At 43.4% G+C, this 4,953-nt stretch overlaps 1 non-coding gene across 1 annotated transcript; it reads right to left on the bottom strand.

Moving 5' to 3' along the window:
• Window positions 1–4,533: 4,533 nt before the first annotated feature.
• Window positions 4,534–4,605, bottom strand: TRNAW-CCA (transfer RNA tryptophan (anticodon CCA)). The gene has a single exon. It is a non-coding gene; the product is annotated as a tRNA-Trp (tRNA).
• Between the last annotated feature and the right edge of the window lie 348 nt (window positions 4,606–4,953).

Genomic DNA, 4,953 nt, shown 5'->3' with positions numbered 1-4,953 from the left:
CACACTACAGACATGTAAACATGCTAAAAGTTATGCTGCAATTCACGCTGGCCCACAAGTCTCTGTTTAATGACCAATACCATCAGCAGACTAAAGGAGTGACCATGTGGCAAAATATGCACCGCCTTTGGCAAATCGTTTAATGGGCAGTTTGAGGAATCCGTGTCCATCATGACCCCAGCTTTGAATCCCATGTTATCCTGTGACGCAGATACGTAGACAGTGTTATAATCATATGGAAGGGAGACCAGCGCGATCCAGATGGTTTTGTGAACAGGATAAATATCAATACATTTACTCAACATAGTGATAGCAGCACAACTCAAGTCCTGAATCTGTGCATCTATGTGAATGGTACTGATCTGAACACCTGCACTTACAGAAAAGCTACAGAGGTCAACTCAACATTATACGCCATCAGCTGCCACGAAAAGAGTATCATCAACAACATACACATAGGTGAATTTGTGAGAGCAGTATGAAATTACCAAGAACAAGATATGTTTGAAAAAGAATGCAACCTCATCACAAACAGATTTTGACAAAGAGTCTACCCGGAAGGTCGTATAAAGAAAACCTGAGAAAAAAGACAGACAACTGAAAGAAAAACAACTTTATTACTGAAAAATAAAGCAGGAAAAGATTCTCATACCACCCAATGCATTACCAAGTACTGCAAGGACAGCAACCATATATTCAAGATTCTAAGTAAGCACTTGCACCTGCTGCATTTAGACAAGGATTTGGCCAACTGTTTAGACGCAACACCAAAGATCATTTTTACCAAGGCCCACCCATTCTTAGAACCAAATTAAGTGTCTGTCAACACCGCAGATTGAGACCAGTTCTGCCATCAGCTGGTTGCAAGCAAGGAAGACTAGCTTTCGAAAATGTGGAGGTCTTTATTGTAACCTTACAAACTATAATTGTGTTTCTTAGGGCATGTAGAACCACAGGCTATCTGCACCTTACAGAGAGCTACGGATTGCTCAAACAAAGCGACATCATGTGACGTCACACTGTTTACATATAAATATATATGCGGGTTTCAAGATGGCGCCCTTGCCAAATGCACATGAGACTCCAATTCAGTAATAAGTCCCTCGGTAAAATGGGGACTTTAATCAGCCTAAAGCACATCAACTCTATAGAGGTATGTAGCACCTACAGTGCACAATGGAAATATTGTTTGGTATAACATTATCTGAAGGGGAGCCAGGCATATTTTGCAGTGGAAAAAATGACCTAGCACTATACATACACAACTGAATGGAAGACACATGCAATAAAATAATGATGCGTCATTGCATGCGTTCACTGCAAATATTATTTGATACATTATTACATGAAAGGGAGTCAAGTGCATTTAGCAGTGTCACTCAAATTACACTTAACATTAGGTGATATGAAGAAATGCCTTGGTATCGTATTTAAGCGATTAGATAAAATATGAATGCACTGATGAAAATACGGTGTCACAGAGTTAACTATCTGCTTTTACTGATAATAATATCAAGGTTTACGCAGACTTGGCCCTAACTAGACCTATGTAAACAAAACCAAGACCACAGTCCGAATTTCGGTAGAAGTCGGAAAGGGTCTGTTTCTGAAGCACAAGGAAATCCCTTTAATGTAGCAGAGAATGCATGACGTGTCCTCTATCTCACAGGTATTACCTACTCTACTTAATCAAATCATAGTTGGGGATCTCCCCTACAGAGCTGTTTTTCGGAAATAAGGTGAGCAGCAGTTGGCAGCTATGTGTCATCATCACGGGTAGACACACGGCTAGAAATGGTAAACCAACGGGGCAAGTCACTTTGAATCACATGGGTGAATGTTTAATTCTGCTTTGGCTCAAAGCCAGAAATCTATTTATATTGTGAACTTTAAATCTAGTGCTGGTTGTATTGAAGTCACGTGGGTGATGTCATTGTAGTACCTTAATGAACACTTCCATTTTAATTGCGGAATTACTCGCAGGTAATTTGAATATATTTGAATATAAAATTGCAAAATATAAAATTGCAGTGCGCACTAAGAGGTGACTTTGGGGAAATATGGACAGAAGGGTCATCACTCAGATAACTTATTCGAGCAATACCGTTGTGATCAAATGTCACATCCTCAAGCATGTATTGAATTTTAAAGGGGTCATTCCTATATATTCGTTATGATTGTTTTCTTTTTCTGGTTTCTCTCCCATCCCCCACCGGCATTCCTCTGTTACTGTTACCGTTGTATATCATGTGCGGATGAACCCAAATATTTTGAATGTATGTACATTATTTTCCTGGATTACCTTTAGTTTATATATATATATATATTGGGTCTCTTTTGTTTCTGTTTCCAATATGTGGTTGTTGTTTCACTGCTATTGTTAGTTTCTACAATATGTGCAATTAGCTCTGCATTGGTAAAGACCCAAATACGACTGAAACACGTGTTGGCCGATGGGAATTTGGGATTTGACACTAACGGAATAAATAATGTCAAGGAATTACAATAATCACTGATTCGTATTACTGAGAGGAAATACTAAATTACTGAAACTGTGAGTTCTCACGACCCTCTAAAATCTCAAACAAAATGAACAAACCCTTCGCGTTTTGAAACTTAGAGGACAAGCGCCAACAGGAGGTGCCACATTGCTTTATGCTACACAGAAATAAGTTAGATTCAAAACATGGTCGCTTGCTGACTGCTGAAATATATCAAGCAGTCCAACATTTCCTCATGTGGTTCCACATGCTACAACACTCTACTTTCACTGCACAACCATGACAGATTCAGGAATCGCCCAGTGTGGATCTCTCAGAGAATCCTACTCTTACAAGAAGGTGGTTGTATTGCCAGGCGACCCTACCCATGGCCTCAGCACACGCCAACATGTGTGTCCAAATTCATGATGTCAAGAACCTCCCAATGCTATGATGACTATGGCACTGTGGTGTTCCATGGAACTGGGGCGCACTGAGGGTGGCGTGTATGTACTGTATTCTCAAACAAATCACGTGTAGCTGGTGGAGCAATGTTAGCCACAGAAAATACTCCCCAATCCAATGTTGAATATAATACCAGGCGTCATACGCATCCACTCTGTTTTAAATGTATGCAGTCTAGCCATAAACACCATGCCATCATTGTTTGCATAGTGAATGTGCCCATGTACGCTCACATTCCATCAACTCTAAAGACATACTATCCCACTGTACACATGAGTGCAACTTACATCCAATGGACAACTGTCACTTCAGAAATTAATTCAGCAAAAGGTATATTGACTAGGAGGGAGACATTGCCAAGTGATGTGCAACAGAGAAACATGGCCCATATGTATGCCATGTGGAATGAGCCCAAAGGAAGCTGGACACTGGTTTCCTGTGTCCACCTATAGGAGACTACAATCAGGGACGTCTCTATGGGGGTGCAAATGGGGCACGTGCCCCGGGCCCCCCTTCCTGGTGGCCCTGGAGGGGGCCCCCCATGGGCGTCCCCCACAATCTTAAGTGGGGGGATACAATGCCCTTTATCCCCCCTGTTTGTGTGTCCTGTGTCCGTCTGTGCACTGATGCTTGCAACTTCAGACTCTGTCAGCAGGTGCGGGCCGACGCTGTGGTTTCGATTCCCATCCAAGCCATGGCATGATTGATTCACTGTACAACAACAGTGGGGGAGGGGGAAGAGGACGACGCAGGATCACGAGCAAGAGTTGTTGACAACAACTCTTGCTCGTGCGTTCCCCTCCTCAACCCACACCCAGGGAATACGGCACGTGCCAGTGCAGGCTGGGCTGTAGTGAGCAGTGCATTGTCTGCTGCTCAGCTCTCTCTGTCTCAAGTAGGTTGGCAATGGTGCAGTGTTGACCAGGACTCTGCCATTAGACTGTGACATGTCCTCATAGAAAATCATGTTATCAACCGTCTCTGTGGCGCAATGTTGGTGGTTCAAGCCCACCCAGGAACATATTTGTTTTCTTCATATTCCATTTTGTTTGATGCTGGCACTTCACCCCATTATACAGCCACCTCAGATACCGAGAACAGAGATGGCCCACAAAGGTGGCAGGCGCAGTCCCCAGTATTAATAGCAGCAGGTTCCTTTGCTTCCTTCCCAAACACATTTAACAGCTAAAAGCGTCTTATTTGTACAGTGCATTTCGGTACACCCAGCGCTCGACCAAAAGGTATACGGGTGACAATGCCCCTGTTGGCATGAGTGGGGTGGGGCTGTTTTCTGTGTGGGCCCCAATGTGCCCTGACATCACAGCAAGTTCCCTGAACATGTGACATGGCTGTTAGCGGTGCTGTGAACTCCCTCTTTTCCTCCGCTACTTTGTGCAGCAGGATTGCCCCAAGTGCACAACAAAAAGCATTAACCGCCGGACACTGGGGGGTCCTTCTCTGGGTGAACACGTAGGTTTATCAAACAGTTAAGAATTAAATCTGCGTCTTCTCTGCGCAGTATTTGGCAAAACGACCATGGGATTTAAAATAATGTTACTTTTAATCGCTCCAAAAATTGAGACTCACTTGACCCCAACGTGATTTGAACACACAACCTTCTGATCTGGAGTCAGACGCGCTACCATTGCACCACGAGGTCCTGTGTATGGGACCTCTTGAGGATCTCATCTGTGGTCAGCTCTGGCAGTGAGGCAGGAGCCACTTCATGCATCGACACTGAAAACGTACCAGAGTAAAGCATCAGGGGACGCAGCAAATGAAGGCAGTTTTCAAACGGAGCTGCTCCACAGAAGGTTTCTCACATGCGGCTCACCTGGGAAAATAAACCATGTTATAGTCAATTTGTCTTTATCCATCCCACACTCATGTACATGCCCGGAAACAGGGACTCACACCTTTCAGTTGCTTTGAAAGAGATGCATTTGTTCTTCCGTTCATTTCAAATCGTGTGCACATTTCCAATTGCCTTTCTAATTGATAAATAAAC

Source organism: Ambystoma mexicanum, chromosome 1q (assembly GCF_040938575.1).
Source record: "Ambystoma mexicanum isolate Mex_15411 chromosome 1q, UKY_AmexF1_1, whole genome shotgun sequence".
Lineage (NCBI taxonomy): Eukaryota > Metazoa > Chordata > Amphibia > Caudata > Ambystomatidae > Ambystoma > Ambystoma mexicanum.
The sequence above is the reverse complement of the archived record's forward strand: the minus strand, read 5'-3'. Positions and strand labels throughout refer to the sequence as shown.